General features: G+C 45.2%; 1 long non-coding RNA gene across 1 annotated transcript in view; it reads left to right on the forward strand.

The window, feature by feature from the left end:
* Positions 1–21,949, forward strand: part of LOC129325150 (uncharacterized) — a 41,303-nt gene that overhangs the window by 10,848 nt on the left and 8,506 nt on the right. The window contains exon 2 of the long non-coding RNA XR_008596583.1: positions 14,281–14,427. This is a non-coding gene — a long non-coding RNA (uncharacterized LOC129325150). The remainder of the gene's footprint in view (positions 1–14,280; positions 14,428–21,949) is intronic.

The following is a 21,949-nucleotide window of genomic DNA, read 5'->3' on the forward strand; positions in this document are numbered from 1 at the left end:
CTGAGGAACCACATGAAGAATCACCACCAAGTGGTGGTTTCTCAGGGCAGCGGAGGAGAGACTGGCCCCACATAGCTTCCAACAAGGCAGCAAGTGGGTCATTCTGCAAACACCTCTGCTGCTCTTCCCCCAACCGAAGGGCATCTAGGCTCATTACTTGGAAAATCACGGAGATGATCACCATAGATAGGCACCATAGATAGGACTTTGGCTTCTGGGGGCTGGTCCAGCTAGTCTGTCCTTGGTACACATCCCCTGCTCTCACGATGCTGAGTAGAACTGTGGTGCCCTCCCTTTACAGGGCTGCCAGGGACCTGTCCTCAGTCATAGCATGTGTGCCTCTCACTTACTGCACACTAGTGTGAATCTAATAACCTTGAGGGTGGAGGTGGGATGACCAGTGTCAGGCAGAGCCACATGGGAGGCAGTCAAGACGGCTACTGCAAAGATTTGCTCCACACTAGGGTTCTTGATGAGGCACACACAGTGGAGAACATTGCTGCCACTATCAAGAGGGAATTACTGGAATGGTAAGTGATGCAGTGGTGTTACCACAGGATATATGGCAGCTGATAGTAGTCCAAACATGAAGGTTGCGGTGGCATGAGTGGTCCTCAAGCCATTGTATGGCCCACAAACTTCACCTCCTTTTGAAGGATGCACTTGATTTGGGTTCCTTAAGGAACCTGCAGAGGACCCTGCAACTTGTGTAGTGTCTCCTCCAGAAATGCCGGCAACTGAAGAGTCACTTCTTGTACAGTGTGAAAGCAACTCACCAACTGCATCAGAAGCAGGACAGGACAGCCATGCCAGAACATCGACTGATCTCTGATGTTGTCACTCACTGGAACTCCACCTATGCCATGCTTGAGCATTTGGTTGAACAGCAGGCTACCCTCACAGTGTGGTTCTTGGAGAACAACACTTGGGCAGGAGAGGGTAAGTTCAGCCCAAAACCTCAGCTCACCATATCTCAGACAGTGGAGATCCTGAAGCCATTCAAGGAATTCACTGTTGTGGTCTCGACTGACAAGGCAGCCTTGGGCCTGGTCATTCCTCTGGTGCATATGCTTCAGAGTGCTATGGCCTCCTTCCTGGACCCAGATGTAGGATGTACAGACTTTGTTCTAGAAGTTTATACACTCATGAGAAGGCTGCAACAGGGAATCGTGTCCAGCCTCTCACTAAGAAGGAGTCATCTGTATTGGTATGACCCATGCATCAAAGGGACCTTTGCCAAGCAGGCTGAGCACCTCACCAGCATGAGAGATGCCTTCTCTTTGAGAATGTGGCATAGGTAGGCAAAGAGAAACTTCCTGAAAGCAGAGAGGATGGAGGATGGGCCCAGCTTTGCTGATCCCTTTCCTGCCCTTTCTCAGCAGATTCCCCCCACTGCCTGCACTGTAATGCCCATGGAGATGGAAATGCTGTGGTGTGCCCTCAGCCCCTCTGTGAATGTAAAGCACATGAGGCAGGATTCAGTGCAGGCAATAGTTAGGGACACCTTCTTCCGGAAAATACTTGCTCTACCACCACGTATAGCCTCCACAGTCATACGACTTGAATTGGGCCTTCCAAAAATCTCAACACTGATCTGGAAAGCCATAGTCAATTTCAAATACAGACTGCAAAACTCTGAAGATCTTCCAGTCTTCACTAAATCCACAGCCCAAGAGCACTGCTGGTTAAGGTGGAACAAAACTGTGGACACAGAAACAAACAAATTAGGTTCATGGGACCTAAATTCTTTAACTGGGAAGAGACGAGAACTACTTATAGAGAAGCTGCTTAAGCAGGACAGAGACTCCCTTCTAAAGGATGCAGCATGAAAATGCTCCCTATTCTACATGGGAATTAAATATCCAACCCAGTTTGACCAGCCTCAGTACCTCAGTATGCTGGCAGTCCCAAAACAGGCAGACATACATGGTTTCACATTGCAACACATTGCTGATAGCCTAGATAAAGGGTTGCTTCCTCAGGATACCATTGGATCAATGCTTCTGTGACTGCCCTTTGGCTGAAATTAACTCACTATCTCATACCTTCTTTCACTGTCCAAAGCATGAACTAGCCAGAGAGAGATTCTTTAAAAAATGGCTACTAAGTCATTCAAACATCCCTTTAACTGTTTCTCTGTTATTTTGAATTCTTAAACTTCGTTAGAGTGTATGGTATATGAGCTGTTAAGCTGAATAAACTGAATAGTCAGGGACTATCTTGCAAAGCCCTGTGAGTCACTTTCCACTGATCAACTTAGTTACTGGCCCAAGAAGGCAGCAGTCTGGCCAAACCTCTCTCTTGAGTCTCAGAAGCTACTTTCATGCCCTCTGACTAGCATGGAGGGCAAGTGCGTCTTTTCCTATGCAGACAAAATTGTCAGCTTGCATCACACTTGCCTGCTCCCCTGAAAAGTTGAGCAGTTGGTCTTCCTGAAGGTCAACATGCTGCTCTTCAATTTCCCAACTTTGGACTTCCAAAAGTGAATGAAGTGAGCCCACCTTGTGCCCTGTATCCTCTGGGAGTCTGTGAGGTGAGGAAAAATACTCTTCTCAAGACTTAAAAGTTAGGTAGAAAACCAGCAGGAGAAGTATCATAGAATCATAGAACCATAGAATCATAGAGTTGGAAGGGGCCATACAGACCATCTAGTCCAACCCCCTGCCCAGTGCAGGATCAGCCTAAAGCATCTCTGACAAGTATTCATCCAGCCTCAGTTGATTCAGTTACAAATGTACACTGCAATTTGGACCTCCCACACACAGAGAGAGAAACCACCGCCCTGTTTTAACACAAATTTCGGCAGATAATTGAAAAAAAGAGGCTCCATAGTCAGAGAGGGATGTTAGGGAATATAGACAATGACACACCATGTGTCTCAGAGGGAAACCCACAGAAATAATGGAGATTGAAGGTGGATGGGGGCACTTTCTTTGGAGGGGGGCATAAAATGGTCCCCAAAGTCCCATATTTATGAAACTTGGGGAGGTGTGTTAGAGACAGTTAGGATTAGGTCCCCTGCAAATTTGGTGAATTTTGGTTAAAAATTACTTTCCTCTCCCCATGCCACTGGAAAAAAACCCAAATTGTGTTTTCCTTAGGAAATAATGTCCACATTTTAGCAAATTTGCTGTGTAATATACAACTGAACTAGAGAATCAATTTAGTATTTGTGGAATACCATTTTTTTAAAGTTTGGTACTACCGAACCGAATTTAATGATTTTTTTTCCTGTCCCCACCTCTGTGGGAAGTAGATTTAATGAAGAATATTTCATGTGTCTTTACTATTGCTATGCATTATTATTCTCAGGAGCTAATGTAGTAGTTGTAATGCAACTTGCAAGAGAATTAGACTTGAAAAAAAATGACCAAAGCAGAATGTATGTTATGTGTGCGAGTCACTGTGAAGATTGAGACCAACTACTATGAAGCTTGCTATAAGGTAGTTGCACCTGCATTTGTACTCACTATTAGCTAGACACTGCCTATTGGCTGACAAGGAAAACTTCTTTGTAAAGCTGTTCATGCCAAATGTAACAATAAAAGGGAATAGAAAGACAGACCAGCTGCAGAGGGGAGGATTTGAATAGCTACTCTTAAGCAACCAAGGATAGTGGTTGCTTAAGAAGTGGCAAAGAAGAAGAAGTGGCCAACAAAGTGAGTCACCGAAAGAAGGAAGCAAGCTGTGAGTTAATCAGATTAGCAGTATCTTTCAAGGCTGAGAAGGAGCCCCAGAGCAAGGGGAATGGGGTGCTAAATGCAACTTGAAGCACATTCCTTGGGAAGGGAGAGCACTTCCCTCCCATGGAACCTAGAGAAGCAATCTCTGCCTGTAAAGTACAAGGTTTGTTGAAGCAACATTTAGACGCCAAAAGGACAGGAAATAATATAACCTTTATGAAAGGGAAAGTGTGAGAAAGATGTTCTCTGAGCATCCTTGGAGTGTTGAGCAATGTTAATTTAAAAAGTACGCATATTGTGTTAAGTCTTAGAATTGTTCTGCCAATGTGAGACCGTCAGATCATTGGTGTGGTCATTTGCTTGACCAACATAATTTCAAGGCTGCAACTTACCTAACTTATGCCACTGGACCAAAAGGTATACATTCTTATGCTGTAGCATCAGAGCCCAGAAGAACTAATCAGCCCAAGGAGCTTTTCCTTGCCTGGTAACTGTATTGTTCTTCCTTGCTTATAAGCAATGAATAAAAAGGCCTATGCTTATCTCTCTCATGGGACTCCAGCGTATTCTTCTTTACTAATTGAGCCAAAACAAGATAAGGTACAGAATTTTGTGCAACACCTCTACCAATCACTAAAGCAGCAACCTGTAGACACAGGAAACCCATAGACCTGGTAGGAGTTTGTACAAATCTAGGAAACTTCAATACATGCAGTTAATATTAGTTTTTAAATTAATCAAAAGAAAAGGAGGAAAAACCCACCACCATTACCACTGGTCTAATGAGGGGCATGTAACATTGAGAGCAACTGGAAGATACTTAAAGTTTAAAAAAGAAGTAAGAGAAAGTTCTTGGTTACATCCTTGGAAACATTTATACATTTTGAAGTATAAATCTTTGAGATGGTGGGTTTGAAAATTGTTTCCCCTCCCACAATCCCTTAAGGGCTCTGGGCTTGTTTCTCTAATAGCAAAGTTGATGGTTCCATGCCAGACAGTACTACAGTAAACCGGGACCATCAACAGACAAAGTAAGGGTTTCTGCATGCTCAAGAGACTTGGGAAAAAATTACTTTTGTAAAAGAAAATGAAAAGGAGACAAAAAATTCCCAAAGCCTTTCAGAAGGAACCAAAATGAGAATGATTAAAAACTCAGACAGTGATGAGGGGAGGGAACAGTATAGAGTTGACAGTTTAGAGGCCATTGGTTGCACTTGCAGCAACAGTAGATTCCAAAAACTTTAGCTAACTAGTCAGAACCATGTTAACGTTCGTAAGACCAACATATAGAGACCATTTTCAGTGATGGAGGTGAGAAAATATGACCATGAAGTGATATAAGCAGCTACTGCTCCACAATGTAGAATGAAAAGTAATATGAACAGATGAAAATAGAGAGAGTGCAACATTGTAAAAAAAAGGAATAATGAGGGGGAAAATGCACATTGAAGAAAAGAAGAAAGGGAACGTTATAAGACCGTTAGAAAACTAGAAATTCGTACACTAGTAGTTGTTTTGAAGACAGAAAATGTAGGCGCTTAAGTAAGATAAAATGAATTATATGTTTGTGAATGCAAAAAAATGACATTTTATGAGGGGAACAACTTGAAAACAAAAACATAGCAATTTATAAAATTCATAGTAAAAACCCCCTAAAGTGAAAGCATAAAACAAACATAAAAGAGTGGGCACATAGACCACCCCCACAACAGAAACAAATTAAACAGAATCACTGACAAAGAGACAATATTCTTCTCAACCTTAAGTACAAAACACAAACTTATATTCTTCTTACCCTGATAAAATGGACTCAGAATGGTGCATCTCTGCTTAGTCCAATAATGATTGCCATAAAATCACATGGAAATAAATTTGGGGCGGGGGGGGGCAAACCTCATGGAATATTTCCAAAAGAGATTAAGGGTATTTGACAGTGTATTATCAGACAGAGCAAAATAGAAACAATAGAGTCAACTCATACACACAAGGAAGGTTTGTAGAAGAAAAACAGGTGACATCATAGAGCAAAGGCAAATAAAATCAAGTTCACCTAATAGTCAAGTAGGAATGACAAAGATGTATTTTTAAAAACTGAGGAAGGAGACATAAACAGTAAAAAAAAATTGATTCAGATATAATTTTTAGCTGGCATTAAGCCAAGTCTTCACAAACCCAGCTTGTTGCTGGGCTTGAGCACATATCTGTGTTGGAATAGGTGACTCAGTCTGCCTTAGACACTGGGGGGTGCTGCATGTCTCTCTTGAATGTAATGTATAACTCTAGCAAGCTGCAACTCTCTTGTCTAAGGTGGGAACACCTACTGACTCCTCCTTTTGTTTCTATGCCTCTTGGGAGATCTCTCTTCCCACATGGTCTTCCAAGGAGAAGGATATAAATCCTCCATGTTCCTCAATGGACCCTTTGTCCACAGACCCACACCTACAACCTTGCTGCCTTCTTTTTCAGGCCGTGGTATTAGAATAGGGAATATAACTCTTTAGATTGGATCTTTCCCCTTTCTACTACAAGATATTGCTATGGAAGAAATCTGCTACAATAAAACTGTAAGTTGTTTCTATTATTTTTTTCAGAAGATTAATTAATGCATGTTTTAAGGGTTTAAACACTTCTGCCTAAACAATTCTGCTGTTACTCTGCTATGTTACTCTATGTTATTAAACTAAACTGAAACCAAAATATATATTCCCAATAATCTTCACCCCATTTCATTCTTTCACACTTATCCTGCCCCCCATAGGAATTCTATATCCGGAATTTAATATTGATTTAAATTCTCATTATAGTTTGTGCATGTGTGGGGTGGTGGTGGTATCTCTAGTTAAACCACTAACCAGCATTCATATGTCATGAATCACACTAGAATTTGCTGTATAAGGAGCTGATGGTGGAGAGGAAAGTCATGGCAGCAACATAGGTTAATCCAGGCTAAGAGTGATGTCTGAATACAGTCTCTGTAGTCCAATAGAAATTTGTACCATAGATTATGGGTAACTGAGATAGTTGATGTGTTGCAGACCTTGAGTTGAAACAAATATTGGTAGAACAAAAGAAGCAGGCTTGATAATTCACTTTATAATTTTTACTAGCAACAAAGCCCATTGTGGGAAAAAATAGAAAGGGGAGGGCAGGGCAGGCTGGCATTCACTTCTCCTCCATCACTGATTCCAGCTGATGAAGGAGGAGGGTGGACATTGTCATCTGCTCCACGCCTGAGCTGCCTGATCTCAGCCATGTGAAAGGGTGCTCCGAGCCTGATCCCAACTGGATGAAGGGGGGTGGGCATTGCCACCTGCTCCCTGTGGGGTGAAGGGGGGACCAGGCATTGCCTCCTGCTCAACGCCTGCTTCTGACAGGTGAAGGTGGGCTGTAGGCTTTACTACTTGCTCTGCTCCTGATCCCAGCTCCTGATCCCAGCAAGAAAGCATGGGCATTGCCACCTGCTCAGTGGCTTATTTTGGTAGGTTGAAGAGGGCGGGCATACCAACTTGCTCTTCTCCTTATTCCAGCTGGGTGAAGGGAAGAAGGGCATTGCCTCCTGCTTTGTGCCTGATCCCAGCCAGGTAAAGGCATGAGGTGGACATTGCCACCTGCTCCACTCCTCATCCCAAATGGGTGATGGTGTGCGGGGGGGGGGGGAATTGCCACCTGCTCCACCACTAATACCAGCTGTGTTAAGGCAGGGGGTGGGCATTGCCACTGCTCCACTCCTAATACCAGCTGGGTTAAGGGGGGCATTGTCACCCACTCCACTTCTGATCCCAGTTGAGTGAAGGATGGCAAGCATTGCCATTTGATCTGCTCCTGATCCCAGCTGAGTGAAGGGAGGTCGGTATTTTCTCCTGCTCTGCTTCTGATTCCAGCTGGGTTAAGGTGGAGGGTGGGCATTGCCACTTGCTCTGCTCCTAATACCTGCTGGGTTAAGGCAGTGGGTGGGCAAAGCTACCTGCTCTGCTTCTGATCCCAGCTGGGTGAAGGAGGGGTGGGCATTGCCAAGTGCTCCGCTCCTAATACCAGCTGGGTTAAGGTCGGGGTGACATTTCCACCTGATCTGCTCCTAATAACAGCTGTGTTACGGTGGGAGGGGAAATTCCACCTGGTCTGCTCCTAATACCAGCTGGGTTAAGATGGGGGGTGGGCATTGCCATGTGTTCCACTACTGATCCCAACTGGTTCAAAGGGAGGCGGTCATTGCCACCTGCTCTGCTTCTAATACCAGCTAGGTTAAGGCAGGGGGTGGGTGGGCGTTGCCATCTACTTTGCTCCTGATCCCAGCTGTGTTAAGATGGGGCTGGGCATTGTCACCTGGTCTGCTCCTAATACCAGCTGGGTGAAGGCAGGTGGGCATTGCCAAGTGCTCTGCTCCTAATACCAGCTGGGTTAAGGCAGGGGGTGGGTGGGCATTGCCATCTACTTTGCTCCTGATCCCAGCTGTGTTAAGATGGGGCTGGGCATTGTCACCTGCTCTGCTCCTAATACCAGCTGGGTGAAGGCAGGTGGGCATTGCCAAGTGCTCTGCTCCTAATACCAGCTGGGTTAAGGTCAGGGTGGCATTGCCACCTGCTCTGCTGCTAATAACAGCTGTGTTAAGGTGGGAGGGGAAATTACACCTGCTCTGCTTCTAATACCAGCTGGGTTAAGGCGGGGGCAGGCATTGCCAACTGCTCTGCTCCTAATCCCAACTGGTTCAAAGGGGGTGCATGCATTGCCACCTGCTCTGCGCCTTATACCAGCGAAGTTAAGGCGGGCAGTGGGCATTGCCACCTGCTCCGCTCCTGATCGCAGCTGGATTAATGGGGGTGAGCATCACCACCTGCTCTGCTCCTAATACCAGCTGGGTTAAGGCGGGGAGAGGGCATTGCCACCTGCTCCGCTCCTAATACAAACTGGTTTAAGGCAGGCAGTGGGCATTGCCACCTTCTCCGCTCCTAATACCGAGTTAAGGCAGGGGATGGGCATTGCCACCTGCTCCGCTCCTAATACCTACTGGGTGAAGGCAGGCAGTGGGCATTCCACCTCCTTCACTACTACTATCAGCTGGGTTAGGTTGAGTGGTGGGCATTGCCACCTACCTCACTCCTAATACCAGCTGGGTGAAGGTGGAGGACGAGCATTGCCACCTGCTCCCATCCTGCTCCCGGCCTGGGGTTCTCATCATGGTACATTTTCTGGAGGAACATGGTGCCTTGCCTAGCCTTCCCTCTGTATCAGTGCCCTCTGGTGGTGTACCAGGGTATAAAGTGAGTTATCTGAAATACGTTTACTCAATTATATAGTAAGATGATTCCGCTGTCTCTTTCTGCGTATCTCTGTTTCTATATGTTATCTCTAGCCGCAAGCAGCGAATCTGCAAAGACTTGTAGGGAGATTTCTCATCCCCCCCTTCATTTCCTCTTTCCTTTCCCTGGCAGCCTGCCATAGCTTTCCCCTCTTTCCTACTTCCTTCTCTCCTTCCCACCTACCAATCACCCTACCTTCATCTACCCTCCCCTCACTCTCTCTGGCAGCCTCTCTCCAGTAAAGCAAGGGCTGAGTTGTGCAATGCTGACCATGATGCTAGGTTGCGTGGTGGGGGACCTGTCAGAATTTACAGGAGGGGCACCTAATCCCCCCCTGTATCTCCTTCCCCACACTATTTCCTTTCCTACCTCCTCCTGGCAACTCTGATAGCCTCATCTTACCTTGCTTTCCTCTCCCCTCCCCACCCACGAACCAACTTATCTTTTATTTGGCTCTGTTTTCTGCTCTATTTATTATTTATTTACTTTGGTTATACCTTGACCTGGATAGCTTACTCAAGCCTGATCTCATCAGATCTTGTAAGCTAAGCAAGGTCAGCCTTGGTTAGTAATTGGTTGGGAGGCCTCCAACAAAGACCAGGGTTGCAGATACAGACAATGGCAAACCACTTCTGTTAGTCTCTTGCCATGAAAACCCCACCAGGATCACCATAACTTAGATATGACTTGACAGCACTCTCCACCACCATTTCAACTATATTCTACCTTTCCCCATAATACCAACTTTCATTTATATCCACCTTTCTCCACGAAGGAGCTTACAGCATTCTCCTCTCCTCCATTTTATCCTCACAGTAACCCTGTAAGGTGAGTTAGGCCAAAAATCTGTAACTGGTTTAAAGTCACCCAGTGAGTTTTCACATTAGAGTGGTGATTCAAAACTGGATTTCCCAGAACACTTCCTTTTGTGGGGAGGGGGTCCTCTGTTGAACAGTAGCAAGCAGCCAGCCGTAGGTGTGTCATGCAAGTCAAGTGATATTAAGTTGCCTGGTGGTTGCTGCCGGCCCTGGCCCCAATGAGTCCTACCTCTAAAGCCAAAACAACCCTGGAAAGCGCTGTGCCCTCCCCCCCCCCTGCCTTTTAGTGATAGAAATCAAGGTTTGAAGTTGGGTAACACTGTTGTGGGTTTTGTTCGTTTGTTTGTTTGTGTCATTTATGGTCTGCCTTTCTCACTGAGACTCAAGTCGGATTACACAGTATGAACTTAGTACAATCAGTATTTCCATACAGTATTCAGTAAATTTCCATACAGTGTAAAGGACATTTCCATAAACAATGCCATAGGGTAAATATAAACAAGTTTACAAAGACATACCATTAGCAAGGATCCAATACAGAGTAAAAGAAATGCTGAAACAAAACATAATGAATTCTTGGACTGACAATAGATATAATGAAACTGAACATAATCAATTCTAGGACTAACATTTGACAACATGACGTACAGTAGTGCATAGGTGTACATATTTAAAGCAGCAGATAGTATGTAAGGCAACATGGTGAAGTCTATGGTCCCTAACTTAGGTTTCATATAGTAACAGGTGCAGCTTCTGTTATCTGGGGGCAGCTGTGTGTGTGTTTTTTTCTTTTCTTTTTGAGGTATTTCATATTTTCCTGCACACCAGAGCTATTTTTCAGGATTGTAGAAATAATTGTCTTGATTGTGAATGGCTCCAGTCACTGAATTCAAATATCTACAGATATGGCCACACTGACAGATATGTGCGCGCACACACACACACACACACACACACACACACACACACACACACACACACATATGGGAACCTGCATGATTCATGGGGCAGAAGCCCATCTCCTCTTCCCACTTGCCCTCCACACCAGTCACTTGCTGGGCAGCCACCCGTTGTCAACACTGCCACTCTGCTTGTCCAGCTTACACACCCACTCACTAGCTTCTTTAAGGGAGAGCAGCAGAACTGGTGGCTTCTTCCTAGCCTGTCTGCCCTCATTATAGCTCCTCCACACCTTGCTTAGTGGCAGCATTGGCTGATCCTTCCTCTGCTGCCTCTCTACAGCGTATAAAGTAGTGGTTTGTGTGGAGGTGGTTGGATTGGCAGCTCACATGCATTCATCCATCTCTTCCTCTCTGCTGCATAGTGGTGAGTGGGCAGCAGCAGCTCTTGCCCCCTACTCACCTGCCCGTTTACTGCCAGGTTGGCTGAAGTGGGGGGGAGGGCAATGGCGACTCCTGCTCCTTTTTGTCCACAGTGTAGCCGCTAGGGTTGATTCCTGCTTCCTTCCTCATCTACCAGCCTTCATAGTAGAGGTGGTGGTGGGCTGCCTCAGGGCATGTGGGCTCCTCCTTCCCTCTGATGGTAAATTTATGTTTTACAGACAACATATTCCTCTATTCGGGGGGGGGGGATTTCATCTCATGATCCATTTTAAAAAAAACCTTTTCAGGTTTTTCTGCAAGTTGGGGGTGGGGTGGGGAATCTCCAAGTTTGTAGGAAAATTTCCTTTATTTCTGCATGACCCCAATCCATGGATTTATCTCTACAGGTGGGGGCATGTTGAGAATGAGCCATATTGATAAAATAGTTCTCTGAAAGTCATACAATGGACTTAGTTATCATATGATCTGGGCAATTCCACAGCTAGAACATAGGTGCAGAAGTTGTATACTTCTATCTGGGATGGTCGTCCTCTTCCACCAAACATGCAGCTTCGGGAGGGACGCACATGGAGCGGTGAGGAGGAAGTGGACACCTGCCTAGCCTGCCAGATCAGCCGAATCAACCCCAGTGATCAATGGGGTGACAGATGTCACAGCCAGATTGCCCTCACACCCATTGATATCAATGAGACTCTGTCCGGTCCCCAATTTATGCTGCCCTCTCTGGGACAACAGAAATTTTCAGTTCTCCTTTACACGGATGACATGGTCCTAACTTCCCTGACTAAGATTGGCTTGAGGGGACTCTTAGATCAATTAGGTCATTATTGTAATGAAGAAGCTCTCAATGTCAACTACACAAAGACAAAAGTAATGGTTTTCAGGAGAAAGCCCAAAATCTCCTGCTGGAGCATCCTTGGCAACCCAATCCAATAACACAGCTCCTTTAAACATCTTGGGGTAAACTTAAAAGAGACTCTGAATTGGAAGACACACCTGGTGATGGTTAAATCCTCAGCGTTAAGGACTGTAGGGACAATCATATATTTTTTTCATACAAAGGAGGTTGACTGCTAGATCCAGCACTGAAATTATTTAAGGGCAAGGTTGTCCCACACCTCCTATATGGAGCTGAAGTGTGGGGTTGGAAAGAGGATATTCTAACCAGTCTTGAGGTAATCCAAAATCGATTTTTGAGATGGATTTTGGCTTTACCAAAAGGTGCTCCTGCTGCCCTGATGAGAGCCAAAACAGGACTCCCCTCCCTTAGGGCACGGGTACACCTTGCAGTTTTAAAGTACTGGAAAAGGATCAAATTTTCCAGTTCTGACTCCCTAAGTTGCCAATCAGCAAATTTATTACTATCTAAAGACCCCACATGCCCTGGCTTTCTTTCCACCATTTGCCAAATGTACACCATCCCTGACGACCTGTTAGGGGTCTCAGCCAACAACTTCCCACTTAGGGAGTGGATTTACAAGTCAGATGCAGTGATGGACTGGCTATCAATATTAAAATCCAAGGCAGCTCCTTGCTATACATTAATTAAATTTGATCACTTAAGATCTACCTACCTAGCCAGCATTTCTCATTATAATCTCAGTGTCTTTCACCACTCTGCGCTTTCAGACAATGCAATCAGCTCTTTTGGCAGGTGGCATGAGTGATCACTATGGAACACCGCAGTTGCATTTGTGGATCATCTACAATGGAGAACCTTCCCCGCTACCTACTTTACTGTCCATTATTTGGCCCCTTCCCAGCATGCAGCTTCGCTGCTAGAGCTGAGGGCCATTTTTTGCCAGCTTGGAAGGAAGGAGGCAGCACGTCCCCCTTCCTTCAATGATGGCGTTGGCTGGGTGGGTGGAGACAAGAGCAGTAGAAGGCTGCTCCACCCTACCCCGTTGCAGTTGTGAAGAGTCGTTCAGTGGAGGAGGATGTGCTCCATCCGAGTGACTGGGCAAGGTGGCGGCGGCAGTGGCATTTCGGCTTTTACAGCCGAGGGAGCTGCAGCGACGGCACCTGCATTGGCGGTGCATGTCTCTTGGAGGCTGTGCTGCGGAGCGAAGGTGCAGACGTGCGAGGCTGGGTGGCAGTGCTTTTGCTGGCATTCTAGCAGCGTGGCTTTCCCTTTTTCACTTTGCCCCTTTTCTCGGGGCAAGAGCGGCAGGGGAAGGGGACACAGCGGATGCCTCTGGTTTGCCACTTCATGCCCAGCTTCGCAGGGAGTGTCAGGGCAGTGGTGGCTGGGCTTGGCTGGGCAGCAGTGCACAGGCCAGCGTCGGGGTTGTGTGGTCCTGCAGCCTGTTACATAGGCTGCTCTCTCCTGCCTTGAGGGGGGAGCGGTTGGGGAGGAAGGCCATTGGACCTCTGGGCAGCCGTGGGCTTTTCACCCCTTTTCAAGGGGGGACTTTTCAGATGGGTGTGCATGGGCAGCCTGGCGTGCCATAGGGCGCATGGGGAAAAGGCAGGCATTTTAGGGCCCATTTGGGTGACTAATTAGTGGTTGCCTGTTCGGCTGTCTGTGAGCCTCTTGGCCGGCTTGGGGGGAATTAGGCCTGGGCAATTGGATAGCCTGCTGTGGCTTTGCTGGTGTGCGGGTGGCCATTTTGCATGTAAATCTGCCTGCATCATAGGATGGCCATTTTGAGTAAGTGCAAGGAGGATGGCCATTCTGGAGTGGGCAATCATTTTGCTACAGACCCTTATTCATTACTGATTATGCCTAACTGATTATTCATTACTGATTATGCCTCCTAAAAAAGGCGGTGGTACCCATAAGGGGAAGCAACCAGCAAGGAGGGCGCCTGCTGAAAGGCCCTCTCCAACAGTATCTTCATCTGATGAGGAGGACTCTAGTATCAATCAGCTGGAAATTTTGAGGCACTTAGCTGCATTGGAACAGGCCAAGGGAGTTAGGGTGACTGTGGTGGGGTAATAATAACACTTTGTAAACCGCTCTGAGTGGGCATTAAGTTGTCCTGAAGGGTGGTATATAAATCAAATGTTGTTGTTGTTGTTGTTGTTATTTTTATTAGCGGGGTAGCAAAGTGGGGGTCAGCCATGGCACAGCCTGTCCGGCAGGCTTCCAGGAATGCTGTGAACAGGGACATATTGAGATGTCTTTCTGTCTTTGAAGGTGCCTCAGGAGCAACAGCCGGCGAGGGTAGTGGTGCTCAAGGGATGGTGGAGCTGGAACCACAGGAGCCTGTGGTGGATTTGGTGCAAGAATGGCCTGAGGAATTGCTGCCGGTAGCTGTGGCTGTAGATCCTGTTAAACCTGAGGGTAAGCTGTCTTCACAGCAATTTAGCTCCTCCTGGCCTTGGGGCCCTTGGGGACAGGGAGCAGCTTATGCTGCATCAGGGGCAGGCCTGGGGACTTATGCACAATATCCAAAGGCAGCTATTACGGGTGGTAATATGGCCTGGTCAGGTCAGGGTGCTGGGCCAGTTTCTTTGCAGCAGCCAATGTCACCTCCCTCTACATTTGCTGGTTGGGTGGGTGGGAGTTCCGCATATCCAGGAATGCCTGTGGGCTGGTTTGGGTGCACAGGTGCCCCTTGGGGAGTTTATCCTTATTCCACGCTGGCCTATTGCCAAGTCCCTTTTAACGCTTTGCCATTTGGGACACGGCTTTACCCCGTGGGGATCACCTGACCCAGGCAACAAGGGACAAAATCCTGTGAGGGGATAATGTGGATGTTTTTCCCTTCTTTTCCGTGAACTGGAAAAGAAGGATAAGGATGAAATGGATGATAGAGACAAGGAGTGTTTGAAGACGAGGCGTGTTGACAGAAGGTGGAATAACTGGTTACCTGGCTTCTTAATTTACACGGATGTATTGGCCAGGGCGCAGCCTCATAAGGCTGCGTCACTGTTCCAGTATTTAGATATTAGTTTCAAAGGGTATATGGGCTTCTCGGGTGCTGCATGGATGCAGTACGATGAGGAATTCCGGATGCGGGTGGCTATGCACCCAAATTTGCTGTGGGACCGTATACATCAACAATTATGGCTTCAGGTAATGTCCCCAGCTAAGCCAAATCTGGGTGACCATTCAGATAGGGGCCATCTGGTGCAGTGTAATTTACATGCTCCCAGCACCCACAATTTTGCGAGGCAGCAGGTTCAACCCTGGCTGCTGTGTTGGGATTTTGCATACAAGGGCACCTGTAACCAAAAGCCCTGCCAATTCAAGCACGAGTGCCCCTCATGTGCAGGCTCACACTCATATACTGCATGTACTAAGCTCAAGTAAGGTTGGTGTGGCAAGAAACCAGGAGGAAGTAGCGCAGGGGGACCATCAGGCTCCTGGTAAAGGGGCCCAGCCCGGTAAGGCTAAAGGTCCTTGAGTGCCTGTTGAAAGATTATCCAAATGTTAAGGATGCAGTTTATTTGTTAAAAGGGTCCAAATATGGTTTTAGAATACCAGTTCAGGGCCCCCGGGCCCCATTTATGGCAGATAATTTGAGCTCAGTTTATGGTAAGGAGGACACTGTGAGGCAAAAAATTACGAAAGAATGTGCTGAGGGTAGGGTTTTGGAACAATTTGCGGCCCCTCCAACTCCCAATTTTAGGTCTCTCCTATGGGAGTGGTCCCAAAAAAGGTGGCGGGCAAGTTCCACCTGATCGATATATTGTCGAAGGCTTTCACAGCCAGAGAACGATGGTTGTTGTGGGTTTTCCGGGCTGTATTGCCGTGGTCTTGGCATTGTAGTTCCTGACGTTTCACCAGCAGCTGTGGCTGGCATCTTCAGAGGTGTAGCACCAAAAGACAGAGATCTCTCAGTGTCACAGTGTGGAAAAGATGTTGGCAGGTCATTTATATCTACTCAGGAGAGGTGGGGTTGAGCTGAGTCATCCTGTAAGAGTTTCCCAGGGTGTGGAATGCTAATGGCGGGAGGCTTCACTGTATCCTGAGGAGGTTCTTTTGCATATGGATTGGTGCTTGATGTGCTAATCTTCTCTGCAGGGCTATAGAGTGTTTTGTTAGCCTGGTGTTTTTCAGAACTGGAAAACATGCTCTGTTCATTCTTAAGGTTTCTTCTTTCCTGTTGAAGTTTTGTTTATGCTTGTGAATTTCAATGGCTTCCCTGTGCAGTCTGACAAAGTAGTTGGAAGTGTTGTCCAGTATTTTGGTGTCCTGGAATAAGATACTGTGCCCTGTTTGAGTTAGGCTATGTTCAGCCACTGCTGATTTTTCAGGTTGTCCAAGTCTGCAGTGTCTTTCATGTTCTTTTATTCTTGTCTGGATGCTACGCTTTGTGGTCCCGATTTAAACTTGTCCACAGCTGCAGGGTATACGGTATACTCCTGCAGAGGTGAGGGGGTCTCTACTGTCTTTTGCTGATCGTAGCATCTGTTGTATTTTTCGGGTGGGTCTGAATACTGCTTGAAGGTTATGCTTTTTCATAAGCTTTCCCATCTGATCAGTAATTCCTTTGATATATGGCAAAAACACTTTTCCTGTAGGAGACTGTTTTCCCTTGGTTGTTTGATTCATCCTGGGTTTGATTGCTCTTCGGATTTCATTTCTGGAGTAGCCATTTGCCTGAAGTGCATGGTTTAGATGATTAATTTCCCCATTGAGAAAGTGCGGCTCACATATCCGTCTTGCATGATCCACTAATGTTTTCATTATGCCTCTTTTCTGTCGGGGGTGGTGATTGGAGTTTTTGTGTAAGTACCGATCAGTGTGAGTTGGTTCAACCAGCTGATAAAGGCAATGCTACAGTGATCATAAAAACAGAGGAATACAAAAAGAAGATTAAGGAACTCCTGGACCCCTCTACCTACAAAAAACTAAAACAAGATCCCACCTGCAAAATCACCAGGCTAACAAATGCGCTGATCAAGAATTCCTCACTACATCTCGACACGCACAGAAAACTATGCAAGACAGAAGCACAGCCACCTAGACTATACGGACTCCCTAAAATACATAAGGATTCAGTCCCACTCCGACCCATTGTGAGTGCCATTGGTTCACCGACATATGAATTAGCTAGACATCTGGCCGATCTCCTGCAGGACCACATCGGGAAAACCTCGTCTTACATCAAAGATTCAGCAGATTTCATCAACAAAATCAGTTCTCTGAAACTCAATCCACAAGATATACTTGTCAGTTTTGATGTTGCATCCCTGTTTACCAAGGTTCCAGTAAAAGACACTATTGCACTTATCAATCAGATTTTCCCAGAGGATGTAACAGCCTTATTCCATCATTGTCTGACAACCAGTTACTTCCAACGGGATAACGAATTCTATGAACAGATGGACAGGGTGCCCATGGCGAGCCCTCTCAGCCCAGTTATAGCAAACTTCTACATGGAACATTTTGAAAAAACAGCTCTAGAATCAGCACCCCACAAACCTAGTGTATGGTTCCGGTGTGTGTATGATATATTTATCATTTGGAGCCATGGGGAGGAAGAATTGATGGGGTTTTTGAATCATCTCAACAACATCCACCTGAACATACAATTTACAATGGAGAAAGAAATCGAGGGAAAACTCCCATTTCTGGATACCATGGTCATCCACAAAGCAAACTTTCAGTTAGGTCACAAGGTCTACAGGAAACCAACTCACACTGATCGGTACTTACACAAAAACTCCAATCACCACCCCCGACAGAAAAGAGGCATAATGAAAACATTAGCGGATCGTGCAAGACGGATATGTGAGCCGCACTTTCTCAATGAGGAAATTAATCATCTAAACCACTCAATTCAGGCAAATGGCTACTCCAGAAATGAAATCCGAAGAGCAATCAAACCCAGGATGAATCAAACAACCAAGGGAAAACAGTCTCCTACAGGAAAAGTGTTTTTGCCATATATCAAAGGAATTACTGATCAGATGGGAAAGCTTATGAAAAAGGATAACCTTCAAGCAGTATTCAGACCCACCAGAAAAATACAACAGATGCTACGATCAGCAAAAGACAGTAGAGACCCCCTCACTTCTGCAGGATTATACCGTATACCCTGCAGCTGTGGACAAGTTTACATCGGGACCACAAAGCGTAGCATCCAGTCAAGAATAAAAGAACATGAAAGACACTGCAGATGTAGACAACCTGAAAAATCAGCAGTGGCTGAACATAGCCTAACTCAAACAGGGCACAGTATCTTATTCCAGGACACCAAAATACTGGACAACACTTCCAACTACTTTGTCAGACTGCACAGGGAAGCCATTGAAATTCACAAGCATAAGCGACTTCCGGTTTGGGATTTATGGAGGTCTGACGCAGCTCCACTTGCGGAGCTGACCGGACTGCCATTTTAAGCGGCCGGCGGGGGCAATTTAGCCCGCGGCCGACTGCTCTCAGGCGGAGAGCAGGCAAAGAACGCTCAAGACCTCAGGGCGCGTCGATCTTGGGCGAGGGGGGGTTCTGCGTAACGGACCCTCTCCCGACCCTTGAGGTCCCACCCTGTGACAGGTCGGCTACGATCTCTGCGGCAGTTTCGGGGCCAATGCGGTTGGCATAAGACCTACGTACCCAAGCTTCAATAGGGGAAAGAAGAGTAGAGGAGAAACTAAGATTAAAACAGTGATTACAACCCAAGGAAAGTGAATGAGAAGGTAAAGATCACTATCTTCTGATACGGGACAGATTGTTAAAAGTAAAGAAGAATAAAAGTAGATTTTCAAGCTGCAACAGGCTAATTATAAGGAGGGGAAGACTCGGCAAGAGTTGTATTAGAAAAAAGACTAAGTTTAAAGAAGTTATTAAAGAAATTGGACTATTGTTTTGAATACTTGCGGTTATGGAGCTGTGAGAAAATTTTACCATCGCGAGAGCTACTGTGGGAAGTCGGGAAACAGGAAGTACGTAATAACAATAGAGTTGCTGGAGAGAAGCGGCCCCTGCCGGAGGGCAGGAAGTGGGGAATCGCCATCTTTGAAAGGGGAAGAGTCGCGGCTTCAGCGGAAGAGGAAGCAAGCCATTTTGGATTACAAAAATCATAGAAGAACCATAGAGAAAAGACGCCCGACATTTTGGATTTTCTAAAAGTTTTTTTTGCAAGAAGACCGGGACATTTAAATTAAAAGGACATTAAATTTTATGCCACGGAGTTAAGGAAGAGAGTGGACTCGTGGGAGCGAGCCAAAGCAAGCCCCACGATGTCGAAAAAAGAGTGGCAATCGGCAATAGAAAATCTAGACAAAAAACTCTTAGAAGTGATTAAAGAACTTAAGGACATGAAACCGGAGCTGATCAAAGAGGTTAAACAGACAGTGAAAAGTGAGCTGTCAGAAGTGAAGAAAGGTATGGAAACAATGCAAAATGAATTGCAAGGAACACAGCAGAGAGTCAAAGTAGTGGAAGGCGCGGTGGAGAATTTAGCTGATACACAACAAACAGAGATGAGACTGATGAGGGGAAGAATGGCGGTTGCGGAAAGTAAACACATGGAGAAGCAGCTGAGATTTCGCGGCTTGCCGGAAGTGGAAGGAAAGACAGCACAAGAACAGATTACTGAGGTGTTAGCTGAATACCTGGGAAAGGAGGAGGAGGAAGTTGTGGCTATCCTGGACGTGGTATATCGCGTAAATTCAAGAATTGCGACCCAGAGGAAATTACCAAGAGACGTGATTGTGCAGTTCACGACTCGAAATATGAAAGAGAAGATTGTGACCAAACAGTTTCAAGATCCATTGGAGATTGATGGCAAGACGATTATTATTATGAAGAAATTACCCAGATCGGTGTTACTAGATCGGAAAAAATATAAAGCGCTAATTCAGATTCTGAAGGACATGAAAATCAGGTATAGATGGGAATTACCAGAAGGAGTGTCCTTTGAATTTGGAGGGGCCAAAAGGCGTATCAGATCTGAACGAGAGATGGAGTGATTTTTAAGGGACAATGAAAAGGACTTACCAGCAACAAGATTATGATTATGGAGTGTAAAGTCTTATCTTGGAATGTAAATGGACTTAATTCACCAAACAAGAGAAAAAGCATTTTCCACTGGCTATTAAAACAAAAATGTGATATTGTATGTTTGCAAGAGACCCATATTCGAAAACAGGACGTAAAATATTTAAAATCGAAAAAATTGGGCAGTGATTTTGTAGCGGCCTCTAATAAGAAAAAAAGGGGAGTGGTGTTGTATATAAAAGAGGAGCTGCAGCCAAAGTTTGTAATGAAGGATGTGGAAGCCAGATTCATAGCAGTGGAATGTATATGGAATTTAAAGAGAGTGCTGGTAGTCAGAATTTATGCACCTAATGGAGCAAAAGAAAGCTTCTTTGAGGACTTAAGGAAGCAATTAGATGAACTTTCATATGATCAGATAATACTTGCTGGAGACTTCAATGGAGTGACAAATCTGGATTTAGACAAAAAATCATCAACTGCACAAAAGAAAAGAGGATTGCTACCAAAGTTGTTTTTTGAACTGATACAACAGGAAACCTTAGAAGATGTATGGAGAAGACAAAACCCGAAAAGCAGACAATTTACGTTCTACTCCGCAAGACACTTTACACTATCGAGAATTGATATGATCTGGGCCTCAAAAGACTTAGCGTTATGGACTAAGGAAGTGGAAATAATGCCGATGGTAGGCTCGGATCATAATCCAATTATGTGGAAATTGGGGAGAAGGAGCAAAAGGAAAGGATGGAGAATAAATGAGGACTTACTTCAAGAGGGAGAGAATATGGAGATGCTGAGAAGAGAGACAAAGTTCTTCATACAATACAACATGAACAAAGAAGTACCAACCAACAAGGTTTGGGACACCTACAAGGCGGTAATTAGGGGCATACTAATGGACTTAAATGGAAGAGCCAGAAAAAAGAAAGAGGAGAAGAGACAGGAGATTATGGAGAAAATAAAAGCCAAAGAAATATAGTTAAAGAAGAGACCAGGGAAAAAGAAAATTTATCAGGACATTAAAATACTTCAAGAACAGCTGACAGCAATGAATAACAAAGAATTGGAGTGGAATCTTAAAAGATTGAACCAAAAAGCGTTTGAAGGTGCAAACAAACCTGGGAAATATTTGGCATGGCAAATGAAAAAGAGAAAGGAAAAGAAAACAATAAATAAAATTTGTGAAGATAACAAAACGTATTTGGAACATACAGCCATTAGTAGAGCCTTCTATAAATTTTATGCTAAATTGTATAATAAGAAAGAGGTGAACAAAGAATCAATAGCGACATATTTGGAGAAAATGAAGCTCCCAGTAATTTCGGAAGCTTGGAGAGATAGATTGAATAATGAAGTAACGGATGAGGAAATAAGAAAGGCAATACAGTCAATAAATCTGGGAAATTTGATTGAATAATGAAGTAACGGATGAGGAAATAAGAAAGGCAATACAGTCAATAAATCTGGGAAAGGCGCCAGGGCCAGATGGACTTACGGCTAAATTCTATAAGGTAATGGCCAATGAACTGGCACCATTCCTAAAAGAGGTGATCAATGGAGTCTTAAAGGATCAACGGATTCCAGACACCTGGAATGAAGCTAACATATCATTGATCCCCAAAGAGGGCCAAGATCTGACTAATGTGAAAAACGACAGACCTATATTGTTACTTAATAATGATTATAAAATCTTTGCGAAGATACTGGCGGAGAGAGTGAAGGGATGGCTTTCGGAAGTCATTGAGGAGGAACAAGCAGGCTTTTTGCCAGATAGACAAATCAGAGACAACCTAAGGACAGTGATTAATGCTATTGAATATTATGATAAGCGTTGTGATAAAGAGGTTGGTTTCTTCTTTGTTGATGCTGAAAAAGCGTTTGACAACCTGAACTGGCACTTTATGTTTGCCAC

This window comes from Eublepharis macularius, chromosome 2, assembly GCF_028583425.1.
Source record: "Eublepharis macularius isolate TG4126 chromosome 2, MPM_Emac_v1.0, whole genome shotgun sequence".
Lineage (NCBI taxonomy): Eukaryota > Metazoa > Chordata > Lepidosauria > Squamata > Eublepharidae > Eublepharis > Eublepharis macularius.